The sequence below is a fragment of the Hemitrygon akajei genome, chromosome 32, assembly GCF_048418815.1.
Source record: "Hemitrygon akajei chromosome 32, sHemAka1.3, whole genome shotgun sequence".
Lineage (NCBI taxonomy): Eukaryota > Metazoa > Chordata > Chondrichthyes > Myliobatiformes > Dasyatidae > Hemitrygon > Hemitrygon akajei.
In genome coordinates this window covers 12,269,155-12,283,595 of record NC_133155.1, presented here as the reverse complement: position 1 = coordinate 12,283,595, position 14,441 = coordinate 12,269,155, and the positions used below count along the sequence as shown (strand labels likewise).

Sequence of the window (14,441 nt, the reverse complement as noted above, 5' to 3'; positions counted from 1 at the left end):
AATGTGTTTTGCTTTTATTATTAATTAAATGACTGATTTTAGTTTAAATATTGCTTCTTAAGAGACAGCTGTATTTCCATATTAAAATGTTCTAAACACAAAATGTTACCAGAGCATCATTGGTTAGAATACTCAGACAATTGTTCTTCTATTATTTCCTGCACAAAATATATTGATTTCCTTGGGAATGGAGCTAATTGATATGATAAATGGGAAACTGTTCTACCTTAAAAATCAAGTTCAGTCCAAAATCTTTGACAAACTTCTATAGATGCGTAGTGGAAAGTATATTGACTGGCTGTATCATTACCTGGGATGGAAACACCAATGTCCTTGAATGCAAAATCCTGCAAAGAGTACTGGATACAGCCCAGGCAAAACCCTTCCCACCACTGGGTACATCTACATAACATTCTGTCATAAGAAAGCCCTGCTACCCAGCTCATGCTCTCTTCTCGCTGCTGCCATCAGGAAGAAGGTACAGGAGTCTCAGGGTTCACACCATCAAGTGCTGGAACTGTTACTACCCCTCAACCATCAGGCTCTTGAACCAAAGGGGATAACTTCACTCAGCTTCACTTGACCCATCATTGAAATGTTCCCATAACCAATGGACTCACTTTCAAAGACTCCTCATCTCATGGTCTCAATATTTATTGCTCTTTTATTATTTTTATTTCTTTTATTTTGTATTTGCACAGCTTGTTGTTTTTTGCACACTGGTTGAACACCCAAGTTGGTTTGGTCTTGAAATTAATTCTGTTACGGTTATTATTCTATTATGAGTTTGTTGAGGGTGCCCAAAGGAAAATGAATCTCAGGATGTATATGGTGACATATAAAGTATGCACTTTAATAATAAACTTACTTTGAACTTTGAATTATTTTGAACCCAGTCACCAAGTTGAAGTCCAACTCATCATTATCTCATTCACTGAAGTGTACAAGAAAATCTAAATCAGAATCAGAATCAGGTTTAATAACATTGGCATACGTTGTGAAATTTATCATTTTGCAGTTCCCTCAGAACCGGAGTGAAACCATTCTCAATCCTGAGGACAGCTGAAGAAGTAAAAGGAAGAATCTTCTACATCAAAAGAAATTTGAAAGAGCTATATTATAAATTACTTCGGCTGGCTAATTAAAAATAATTTTATCACATCATACGTACTGAAACATTTTTTCGCTGAAGCAGCACATACAGGGAATTGGCCTACCACCAGAGGGAGCAAGATACCCAACCCACAAAGTGTTCAGGGCTTTGATTAGCTTATAAAGGAAGGACATTCCGGACATAAATCTACAAGTAACAGCAAGTTCTTACATACTTTTAGGTGCTCTTTCAGGCAATTAAATCCAATTTGGAAATGCCATTGCACTTTGTAGAGTCAGCTCAATATAATCAAGAAGGGAAACAAGGGAAAATCTGCAGATGCTGGAAATCCAAGCAACACACACAAAATGCTGGAGAAACTCAGCAGGCCAGGCGGCATCTATGGAAAAGAGTACAGTCGGTGTTTCGGGCCAAGACCCTTTATCCGCCCTGATGGGAGCTCATTATGAACTGGAGAACTAATGGCATAAACTACTATGTACAGTATTTTTACTTCGATAAGTTACTAACTTCAGTAGCGTGGTGAAGGAGTCAGTGTCAGTGAGGAACTAGGCCTCTGATCTAATAAATTAGAGAGGTTGAGATACCGAAGTCAGAACATTAAAGTAACCGAAGAGGAGTTAGTTCACCAGCAACTGGCATCATTAGTGGACACAACAGCAGTAGACGGCTCTGAAGTTTAAACCCAGCGGAGTATTGTGAATGTTTCCAGTTAAATTGCTGTACCACCGCTCGCAAAAATCAAAATACTGCAAATACTGGAAATAAAACAGAAAAAAATGAAAACTTTTACGGTGTAGAAAGAAGCAAAGTTATTACTTCAGGCTAATGCCTTTGATTTTAGAAAGGAAAATAGGATGAATCTGATTTTGTATTTAATTTCAGTTTTTTTAAAATTAACCAAAAAGGCCAATGAGAACAGGCCAGTAGACATACTGTAGTCTATATGGCCTTCAGTGAGGGTTTTAATATTCTGCATGGGTACCCAGTATGGAAAATTAGATCCCATGGGATCCAGGGAAAGCTAACTAATTAGATACACAATTGGCAAGATGGTAGGAAGAAGTGAGATATAGCGGAAGGTTATTTTTCAGACTTGAGACCCTTAACTGGTTAGTATTGGCACGTGGCCAAGTGGTTAAGGTGTTCGTCTGGTGATCTGAAGGTCGCTAGTTCAAGCCTTGGCTGAGGCTGCATGTGTGTCCTTGAGCAAGGCACTTAAACACACATTGCTCTGTGATGACACCAGTGCCAAGATGTATGGGTCCTAATGTCTTTCCCTTGGACACCATCAGTGGCGTGGAGAGGGGAGACTTGCAGCATGGGCAACTGTTGGTCTTCCATAAAAAAAACATTGCCAAAACATTGGAAACTTTCCAAGGCACAAATCCATGGTCTATTGAGACTAATGGAGGCCTACATCTACAATTGGTACTTGCTGGAGTCAGTGTTGGATCCATTCCTCTTTCAAAAGTTCATTTATTATCAGCAGTAAACAACGCTGAGATTTGTCTTCCCGCATACAGCCACGCAAACACCATGTAACCCATTCAAAGAGAAACATCAAACCCCCAACATGCAAAAAGAAAGCAGATCACACAAATGGGAAAAAAATGAGCAAAAGAACCAGAATAAAAAGCACTAAACCACAAAGTAATCAAAAGAGTCCGGGCATATTTGTCAATGATATCATTGATTTGGATAAGTATACACAAGGTATACAGATGGTTCGTAATTTTGCAGATAACACTAAAATATGTGGATTCATTGACAGTGAAGATAGTTATCAGGGATCTTGATCATCTGGGTGAGTGGCCATGAGAAGCTTAATTCGGATAAATGCAATGTGTTCCATTTTGGGAAAGTGCATCAATGTATTACATTGGTAAGGCTCTATAGAGTCTTCTTTGTCATCATGTCCACCTGTAACACCACTTTCAGGGTTCTACGTGTAGGGCTCGCAGTACCATTAACTGTGGTGTTAACTGTTCAGGCTAACAAAATGGCTTCTCTGTAATGTTATTTTATGCTGTAATGGGTTTCTGTACCTTGAATGTTTGGGTTATAACTGCAGATAAGGGGGGAACTAACCAATGGAGAATTGTTATGCTGTCTTGTATGTGTGAGCTGAGCGGGAGTTCGCGGTCTTTTTCGGGAGGAGAGCGAGGGGGATGGATGTGTGAGGAGCGGACAGCGGTTCCAGGGCGGCGGATACTGGACGTCGGCGGTTCGGACGGTGGCCGAAGGCTTGGAAGGTCGTTGCGGATGGAACCAGAGGTGCGAGCTCCAACGTATTAAAATATTATGTGCACAAACTGATAAACTTACTGATTTGGCGCCTTTAGGTCGTCTGGTTCTACTAACCCATCACTAAGAAGTAACTATAAAGTTGCAATTATTTACTCGCCTTCGGTGTATTGTCTGGTATTTGTGTTGTGAGCGTGTACTGGGGGGGCATTACTCCGTATTTACACCGAAGTATCGCACTATTGGTGGGGCGACGGCGGTTCACCCTAGGCGAATGGGGGTAAATTGGGGGCACGGATGCTACATACGTATGGGTACTTCTGAGTTCCTTCTGCTCTACACACTCTAAAGATTACTAGTGCATAGTTCCCTGGAAGTGGTGTTGCAGGTAGACAATGATGGTGAAGGCGGCTCTTGGCACGCTGGTCTTCATCAGTCAGGGCACTAAGTTTCAAAGACAGGGTGTCACATTGTAGTTTTACAAAATGCCAATGAGGCTGCACTTGGAAATATTATGTCCAGTTTTGTTCACCTTGCTCTAGGAAAGATGCCGTTAAGGTGGACGGAATGCCGAGGAGATTCACAAGGACATTGTCGGGACTCGAGGGTCTGAGTTATGGAGGGAGGATAAGCAGCTTGGGACTTTTCTCAGGTGAGCATAGGGGTGATCTTACTGAACTCTACAAAATTATGAGAAGCATAGACAGGATCGATGTTAATGTCTTCCCCCCAACCCCCCAGGACTGGGGAATCAAGAACTAGAGGGCATAGGCTTAAGGTGAGAGAGGACAGATTTAATAGGAACCTGAGGGGCAACTTTTTTTTCCATAGTGTGGCCAATATATGGAATGAGATACCAGAGGAAGTAGTTAAGCCAGGTATAATTACAACGTATAAAAGGATTTTGGACAAGTACATGGAAAGAAAAGGTTTATATGAATATGGGCCAAAAGCAGACAAATAGAGTGAACTTAGAAGGAAATTTTGGTTGTGTGGCCCAGTTGGTTCTAGTAAACCTAAACAAGAGATTAATTACAAACAGTAAACAAATACTATGATTTTAATGTATAAAATAGAAGTGGTATGGCCATCTTTAAGAAAGAACAGGATATTATTTTAACCAAGATATTGCTTAAGTGATTCTAACCATAGTTAAAAAGATATCATTTCTTCCTGGTTAATTCTAATCCCAGAATAAACAAAATTGGGGATGGATGGAATTGGGTTGGAATGGTCTCATTGAGCAACAGGACACAGGAAACAATCCCTCCGTAGGTATAACAACAGCCCGATCAAAACTTCCCCCAGGTCACAATCAAATGAAGCTGCCGCACCTCCTTGGACAACAGGCTAAGGAAATTCATTTAGCAAAAACCCTCAGTGAGACTCTAACAAGGGAGTGGTAGGATAAGTTAATTGTAGGAGAGTCAAAGTTGGCTGCTGATGGTACTGTAGAGCCAGGAGAAGACCACACTGTATTTATTCTCAATGCTTACATTCCCAATTTGCAGTCATTGGTGAGGCCAATTGCATCTTGGGGAGCCTGATTTAAGGAAGGAACCTTATAAAACCTTAGGTTCCTACTTTCTGTATTCAATTGGTCTGATACCTAGATGTGGAAACTGTCGATGTTATTAATAAAGTGAGCAGTCCACTTCTGAGGTACAATCCACTTGTATGTGCTAGTCACCAATCCAGATGCTCAGATTTTCTGGATGTTGTCACTTTGCTGTCATGTCATCTTGCCAAGAGCAGCTTTGCCACCGTAACAGAAAATTGTTACAATTATAGACCATAAGACACAGGAGAAGAATTAGGCTATTCAGCCCATCGAGTCTACTCCATCATTCCACCAGGGCTGATTTCTCTCAACCCCATTCTCTCACCTTCTCTTCATAACCTTTGATTCCCAGATTAACCAAGAACCTATCAACCTCTGTTTTAAAAATAAACAATGACTTGGCTTCCACAGCCTTTTATGACAATGAATTCCTCAGATTCACTACCCTCTGGCTAAAGAATTTCCTCCTCATTTCTGTTCTAAATGGATGTCCCTCTATTTGGAGGCTGTGTCCTCTGATCCTAGACACCCCCACTATAAGAAACATCCTTTCCACATCCACTCTAACTAGGCCTTTCAATATTCAATAGGTTTTAATGAGATTCCCCCTCATTCTCTCTAAACACCAGCGAATATAGGCCCAGAGCCATCAAATGCTCCACATACATTAACCCCTTAATTCCTGGAATCATTCTCACGAACCTCCTCTGCACAATCTCCAATGATAATACATCTTTTCGCAGATAAGAGGCCCAAAGCTGCTCTCAAGTCTGGCCTGACCAATGCCTTGTAAAGCCTTAGCATTATTACATTATCGTAGGCACCAAGGGAAGCTACACAACATCTTTAAAAAATAAACATTGAATGCAGTTAATGCTTTAATGATTAGAACAATGATTTCATTTTCAATTATCTACCACACACAAGCTAAGAGGACAGCTGCTCAGGAAACTGCTCAGTGACTGGAAGGGACAGTCTCCCTGGCTTTTCCTCACTTCCTGTGGGAAACACACAGTATCACAGCAACCCCCATCCCTTCACCCACCAGCAAATTGCTGAGTCTGCATCTGACTGTGCCATGAAACAGCATGAAGGCTGCCATTGTTACGCTACTCTGCTGGTATCCTACCTTCCGTTATTAATAAAGTGATTCATGTGGAAAATGTCGTTCTACAAATTCAGGGGTGTGTGTGTGTGTGTGTGTGTGTGTGTGTGTGTGTGTGTGTGTGTGTGTGTGTGTGTGTGTGTGTGTGTGTGTGTGTGTGTGTGTGTGTGTGTGTGTGTGTGTGTGTGTGTGTGTGTGTGTGTGTGTGTGTGTGTGTGTGTGTGTGTGAGAGAGAGAAAAGGAGGGAGAGAGATGGGAAGGGAGAGAGGGAAGGAGAATGATTCTACCATTTGGGGATGAGTGGGGAAAGGTATACTTCGAGCAGCGTGGCAGTGTAGTGGTGAGCACAATGCTTTAAAGTCCAGGCGACCTGGGTTCAATTCTCGCTGCTGCCTGTAAGGAGTTTGTATTTACTCCCCGGGACTGTGTGGGTTTCCTCTGGGTGCTCCGGTTTCCTCCCACAGTCCGAAGATGTACCGGTTGGTAGGTTAATTGTTCATTGTAAATTATCCCATGATTAGGCGAGGATTAAATCGGGCGGACTGCAGGGCAGCGTGGCTCAAAGGGTTGGAAGGGCCCATTCTGCGCTATTTCTCAATAAGTGAATAAGTACCTTCCTGTGCAAGCTCTGAAGCTTTGGAAGGTGAAGTTTGCAGCAGCAGATTCACACACAAAACATGCGTCAACCCACTGCGGTTTGACAATTTAACTTTTGCTGGCATGAAGACCATTATCTCTCTAAGACAATTATTGCATTTTTTGTTAGTTTCTAATTAAGTTTTTTTTTCTAACACAAATTGGAGCTCTACTGAAGGCAAGATTTGTACAATATGTCATCTGGTTTCGACAAAATTAAAGGCATGAACTAAAACTCCCCATGATTGTTGAGATTTTGTGCCTGATTTTTTTTCACTTCTCTGCTGTACAAAAGGGCAGAACTGAAAGGTATTGTTAGGTATTTCATGAAAAACTTGAATCAATGAAAGATGTCACTATAGTTGCTGCATTCTCTGAGGAATGGCAATAAAACAGTGTCATTGAACAGCCCTTGAGTATGGGTCAATACTGCAGACTATAGAATTTGGATGATAGTGTGAAAATAATGACAATGAGTGGAAGCAGCCAGCAGATGAAATGTACCATTGCAGTAAACATTCAAAAGGTGATATCTTTATTTCACATTTAAGATCTGCAGTTTTAATATTTAGCTGCTATATTCCAACAATAATACCACTGTTTTATCAGCACATTCTCCGTCAAATCACAAACACGAGAAGTTCTTGCAGATGCTGGAAATCCAAAGCAACACAAAATGCTGGAGGAGCTCAGCAGGTCAGGCAGCAGCCACGGAAATGAATAAAGTCAGTCGATGTTTCGAGCCTCGGCGCTTCTTTCTGTGCGCGTTGCTTCTTCATCAAAGGTTGGAACTGTGCTAGTCCTGGGGTAAGCTAATGAACTAATACTGAAGAGGGAGCTTCATATAAAAATACACTTCAGCTGTCAGGAGTAATTAGACTGATGCAAGGGGCAACCACAAGAAAGGGGAGATACCCAGAACCTTTCCATTGCTGTACTTTCTCCATAAAATTGGATTTTATACAAAGATAAAGATTAGCTTTATTTGCCATATGTATATCGAAACATACAGTGAAATGCATTCTTTTGCAGCAAATTAAATCAGTGCGGATTGTGCCGGGCAGCCCGTAAGAGTCACCATGCTTCTGGTGCCAATAATGCATGCTCATAACTCACTAATCCTATCCGTATTTCTCTGGGATCTGGGGGGAAACCAAAGCTCCCGGAGAAAACCCAGGAAGAACGTACTACCCCCTTACCAACAGTGGGGGAAAATTGAACCCTGATCTTACAACTGGGTTTGCAACAGCGTTACACTAACGACTACATTACTGTGTCGTCCCATTATCTTAAGATAAATCATCTATGATTTCAGAATTAATTGAAGTGAAAGATTACAGGCAACCCCAAGTCAAGATACTTGTGCATTTCAGTTACTTTTTAACCAATACAAAATGTGTAATAAAATTGGAAAATGCAGAAGGTAACTACCCCCAGTAATACTGCCGGACCAGAACAATTCCTGAATTTTCTGCTTTTATTTCAACATCTGGATTTATCTGTTTCCAGATTAAGAAGAGTTTCTAAGCAATCTTGGGTGGTGGGGTGAAGTTACATCTCTACCAAAGGAGGTGTAAGGTGGCTCCTTCCCTCCGCAAGCCTGCAGGTCACCCTTGGGCAAGGTGTAGCACCTGCTTAGCCCCCAATCAGGATCATGTAAAGCCATGGGACCAGGTGGTGGATGGTCGAATGAGCAGCTGGTGCACATCACAAGTCCTGGTTATGCGACTACTGACGCCAAGCAGACAATCTCTGAAGAGCATTGATAGTAGCTGAAGTCATCCATCTTGTAATGACACTGCCCAGAAGAAGGCAATGAGCTGGACCCTAAGCCATAAGGTATATTCAGTTTCTTTAATAGATACGTATTTTCAGTCAAATTCTGTCTGTGACTTATTTTTATAGTACTGTGCAAAAGTCTTGGGCACACGTAAAACATTCAGTAAAGGTGAAGATGCTTTCAAAATTAATGATAAGTTTCTAAAAATCAAAAAAATTACTATAAAGAGCAGTAAACAGTGAAGAAACTAAATCAAATAAATATCTGGTGTGACCACCCTTTACCTTTAAAACTGCATCAGTTCTCTTAGACTGTTTTAAGACAATCAGCTGGTAGGTTGTCCCATCATCTTGGAGAACTTGCCCCAGTTCTTCTGCAGACTTTGGCTATCTTGCTTGCTTCTGTCTCTCCAGGTAATCCCAGGCAGTCTCGATGGTGTTGAGATCAGGGCTCTGTGAAGGCTATACCATCCAAAACCATATAAAAGATCTGGGGTGCCTAAACATGAGAAAGTCTGCAGATGCAGAGAATCATTCTCATATAAAAAAAATTCCCTTCCCCTTCCTTTTTCTGCTATTCCCCACTCTGGCCCCTTACCTCACCTCCCCTGGGTCCCCTCCTCCTTCCCTTTCTCCCATGGTCCACTCTCCTCTCCTATCAGGTTCTTTCTTCTCCAGCCCTTGACTCTTCCCACCCAACTGGCTTCACTTTCCAGCTATCCTCCTTTCCCTCAACCCAACTTTTTATTCTGACATCCTCCTCCTTCCTCACCAGTCCCAAATAAGGGTCTTGGCCCAAAACGTTGACTGTTCATTTATTTCCATAGATGCTGCCTGACCTGCTGAGTCCTCCAGCATGTTGTATGTGTTGCTCAGGGTGCTTCAGATTTTTGCACAGTACTCTATCTCCTTTACAATGTAGTTTTAAATAGGATGAAATTGTATTTCAGTGAATACAACCTTCAAAAAAAATCAATCAAATGTACTTCGCTTTGCTGGTTGGTCAATAAAATGAAGTAACACCACACATTAGAACCAGGTTATTACAGGCCTTGAAACCACTGGAAGCACGCAAGTACAAATATCACAGGACTTGCTCCACTAAACGATAACCAACCCACCTATCCATCACACACAAAATGCTGGTGGAACGCAGCAGGCCAGGCAGCATCTATAGGAAGTACGGTCGACGTTTCGGGCCGAGACCCTTCGTCAGGACAACTGGTCTCGAAGGGTCTCGGCCCAAAACGTCGACTGTATTTCTTCCTATAGGTGCTGCCTGGCCTGCTGTGTTCCACCAGCGTTTTGTGTGTGTTGCTTTAATTTCCAGCATCTGCAGACTTCCTCGTGTTTGCCACCTATCCATCAGCTCTTCCGCATCTTCTAGCCATGTCCCCAAAACAACAAACTTCACGTCATCTAAGTCAATGATAATAAATCCGATCCAGCTTCCGAATCAAAACAGAAGGTCAGATTCAATGCTTAGCTTGATCAATAACATAGTCATGAGGAGGAATCAAAAGTGAGTGGAATGCAAAATTATTTAATCAAAATAGTGCAAAAACGTCAAAGGAATCACCTTCATTTCAGAGGGAAACTTTGACTGCCACCTATTCTTGGAGATGCCCAGAATATACCAACAGGCACTCTACTGATTATGAGCGCACCCTGGGGTTTTATGAATCACTGCTTTTCTTGTGCACCCCTGAGTTTCCTACTTAAAGCAGAGGTCAGGCCACTTGGAAACACAGGGTTCAGCAAGCAATGTCGCAGGAGCTGGAGGCATACAGGTTCCAAGCTAAAGATAACATGTCAGCCTGATGCTGGGCAGAGAGTGATCAGTATGTGTCAGAGAGGTAACAAGTTAAGGCAGCTTAAAAAACAGTCCCGAAGAAGAGTCCAAGCCCCAGACGTTGACTATCTATTCATTTCCATAGATGCTCTCTGACCTGAGTTCCTCCAGCATTTTGTGTTGCTTTGGATTTCCAGCATTTGCAGACTTTCTCGTGTTTAAGAAACAGCAGGAAGCACCAACTAATTAAAATAGTTCGGAATATTCACCATTTTTTTTAATCAATGCCTACAGAAGAGGTGGGCATCGAACAGGTAAGAGATAATTCTGAACTTTTATTTGTACTGCTTTCCAGAAGGGTTACCAAGTTGACATAAAATCACAGTGATGAATTCTTCATTAATTACTTTTGCACTCCCCGACTTTTTTTTTTAATCGCAAAGTGAAAGAAGTCGACCTTCTGTTCACTTGAGAGCCTGGGGCTCCTCCTGTTTACACGCTGCCAGCGGCCAGAGCCTGTCAACAATTACCCCGACCCCATTCGATCGCCCAGCGTTCCCCTTACCCGCTGCCCTTTCGCCTCCGCCAAGCTCTGCCTCCGTTGCCGACGCTGCCTCATTTCTGGGCATCGGGGACGTGTTTATACTCGTCACCATGGCAACGGGCCGGGCCGCCGCCCCCCCCCCCCCCCCACCCCGTTCCATTCCATTCAGCAATAACCTCTTACCTTCTTCCGCCAATGGGAGAAGCGCCTTAGCGCCTCTGCCAATCATATTTTGTGTGAACGTTAAGGTTCTCTGTGGCCAGGCCGTAGGGAGTGTGGAAGAGATCAGCTTCGACTACAATTGTACAGAATAACCATTTACTTACATCGTAATTATCTAATGATGAGGCAATGAGGCCATTCGTCCCACTGTGGAAATGCTTGCTTCTGTGCAGACCTATCTGATAATCCCACTCAGTATTTTAAATGCCTTCCTTTCAAGTATTTGTCCAGCTCTCCTTTGAAAATTCTACCTCACTTTCAGTAAGTGCATTACAGATAACATTAGTTTGCTCCATAATAAATAAGAGCAGTTTCTGTGAACTTTTGTTATTTATTTATTGAAACTGAGTACAGAATAGGCCTTTCAAGCCATAGCACCAAGCAATCCCCCGATATAACCCCAGCCTAATCATGTGACAATTTACAATGATCAATTAACCTACCAACCGGTACATCTTTTGGACTGTGGGAGGAAACCGGAGCACCCAGAGGAAACCCACACAGTCATGGGGAGAACGTACAAACTCCTTACAGGAGGTGGCGGGAATTGAACCTGCGTTGGCTGTACTGTAAGGTGTTGTGCTAACCCCTTTGCTGCCGTGTTTTGCATTGCAACAGCAATTAATGTGCCCTTTAGCACAAAACAGAATGAATTAATTGATTTTTCTGAAGGTTATATTTATTGAATTTACAGTAACCCTCATCCCATTTAGAACCACATTACAAAGAGCATAACAATCTATCACAAACAGAATTCGACTGCATATTATGCCTCCATCAAAAATGCACAAAATGCTCAATGCAAACACCTATGTCAGGATTCTGTTTATTGACTATAGCTCAGCATTTAACACCTTCATTCCTACAGTCCTGATCAAAAGCTCCAGGACGTGGGCCTCTGTACGCCCTCTGCAACTTTATCCTCGACTTCCTAACCAGAAGGCCACAATCTGTGCGGATTGGAAATAACATCTCCACCTCACTGACGATCAACAATGGCGCACATCAGGGATGTGTGCTTAGCCCACTGCTCTACCCTCTCTACAGCCACGACTGTGTGGCTAGGCATAGCTCAGACAGGATCTATAAACTTGCTGATGATACAAACATTGTAGGCAGAATTTCAGGTGGTGATAAAAGGGCATACAGGAGCGAGATATACCAGTTAGTTGGGTGGTGACACAACAACAATCTTGCACTCAATGTCAGCAAGACCAAAGAGCTGATTGGAGTCTTCAGAAAGGGCAAGACGAGGGAACACAAACCAATCCTCATAGAGGGATCAGAAGTCGAGAGAGTGAGCAATTTCAAATTCCTGGGTGTCAATATCTCTGAGGACCCAACCTGGATGCAACATACTGACGGAGCTAAACAAAAAAAGAATACAAGACAGCAGCTATACTTCACTCAGAGTTTGAAGAGATTTGGTTTGTCAACTAAAACACTCGAAAAATTCTGGAGAGCATCTTACAGACTGTATCACCATCTGGTGGGGTGAGGGCTACTGCACAAGATCGAAGTAAACTGCAGAAACATGTAAAACTTGTCAGCTCCATTAGCGGCACTGGCCTCAGTAATAATCATGATATCTACAAGGAGCAGTACCTTCAGGAGGTGGCGTCCACCAATAAGGACCCCCACCACCCAGGACATGCCCTCTTCTCATTGTTACTGTCAGGAAGGAGGTACAGAAGCCTGAAGACACACACTTAGTAACTCAAGAACGGCTATTTCCCCTCTGCCATCCAATCTCTGAATGGACATTGAACCCATGAACACTACCTCACTACTTTATTTCTTATATTTTGCACAACTTATTTTTAACTTAATGTAATTCAGTCATTTTTCCTCTGTATTTATTTATCATGTATTTCATTGTACTGCTGCTGTAAAGTAAACAAATTTCATGACATGTGCCGATGATATTAAACCTGAATCTAATTCTGATCATGACATAGGGTCCACCTCACAGAGTCTTTGAGTTGTATAACATAGAAATTCTTTAACCCACCATGAATCTATCGACCATTGTGTCTATTTATACTGATCCCATTTGTCTGCGTTCATTACATTTCGTTTATGTACTCTTCATTCAAGTGCCCTTCTAGATGTCACTTAAGTGTTGTTACTGCTCCGGCCTCCACCACCTCCTCTGAACAATTTATCTTTGTTTACCATTTCAAAGCCATTTATGACATCGGCACCTCCATTAAACCATTTCCTAAGCTTTCGATGCCCTAAGTGCCAGGGTAACACTGTTACAGCACCACTGAACTCCAATTGGGGTTCAATTATTTATGTTTTATTGAGATAAGGTGCGGAATAGGCAATTACAACCCTTCAAGCCCTGATTTTAACCCTAGCCTAATCATGGAGCAATTTACAATACCAGCTAACTTATCAACTGATACATCTTTGGACTGTAGGAGGAACCCGGATCACCCGGGGGAAACCCACGCAGTCACGGGGAGAACATGCAAACTCCTTACAGACAGCAGCAGGAATTGAACTCCGGTCACTGGTACTTGTGCTAACTTGTGCTAAGTGTTGTGCCAACCACTACACCCCTTCCTGCTGCTGCCTGTCAGGAGTTTGAACGTTCTCCCCGTGACCATGTTGGGTTTCCCTCTGGGTGCTCTGGTTTCCTCCCACAGTCCAGAGCTATACAGTTCTTTCTTCTCGAGCCCTCGGCTTCTGGTGGAGCAACAGCCATCGATGACCTCCCTCCGAGGTTCATCAATGTTTTTGTAATCTATTGTGTCCCCTGTACAGGGGATTGGCCTACAGAGCTTCAGCAGAGCCCTGTTGGCCAGCCTTACCCGTTACCACCTCCACAACGTGGACGTAGGGTTGGCCTTTGAGCGGTAAAGATATACGGTTCAAGTTAGAAAATTGTCGGTATGTCAAATGGCGCTGGAAGCATGGCGAGATTTGTGTGCTGCAATCTTCACTGATTTGATTTGACTGGAGAAAGATGCATTTCACTGTATGTTTTGATGTACTGTACATGTGACAAATACAGCTAATCTTTAAAATCCTGAAAGGAGAAAAAAATCTATTAGCTGGTCTCTCTGCTAAATTGAGGCCATACACTCTAGTAACCCTTATGCTCCCTGTAAGTGGCACTCTAAACTGATAGCAACACTCCACCTGAGGCTTAAATAAACTAATATTTTATTAAAGATTCAGCATGCCATCATGAAAAAAATACTGACCCAACTGCTGCTTTCACCATTATTTCAACTTGCCTTCCACCTACAATGATTTCATACCAGCTTTCACACTTCCTGCAACTTTTGTAATCTGATATTAGCCTTGACTTTTGTGGTGACGACTGAGCAACCACATCCAGTGTTGACCCTGGCGTAAGTTGTGATAGATCCAGTGATCTTTGTGGAGTTAATATCATTTTATTGTTTGCTATTGCCGGACTTCAATTGA

General features: G+C 42.5%; 1 protein-coding gene across 5 annotated transcripts in view; it reads right to left on the bottom strand.

Annotated features, from left to right (window-relative positions):
• stpg1 (sperm-tail PG-rich repeat containing 1) overlaps positions 1-10,866 on the bottom strand; it is a 64,347-nt gene extending 53,481 nt beyond the window's left edge. Inside the window, exons 1-2 of one of the 5 annotated variants that reach the window (XM_073034623.1) lie at positions 10,800-10,858; positions 869-953 (exon numbers count right to left, since the gene is read on the bottom strand). The gene's annotated coding sequence lies outside the window, so the exon portion shown is untranslated. Of the gene's footprint in view, positions 1-868; positions 954-8,727; positions 8,807-10,799 lie in introns of those variants that run through there. The other 4 variants (XM_073034621.1, XM_073034624.1, XM_073034620.1 and 1 more) reach the window with 4 other exon arrangements.
• Positions 10,867-14,441: the final 3,575 nt, after the last annotated feature.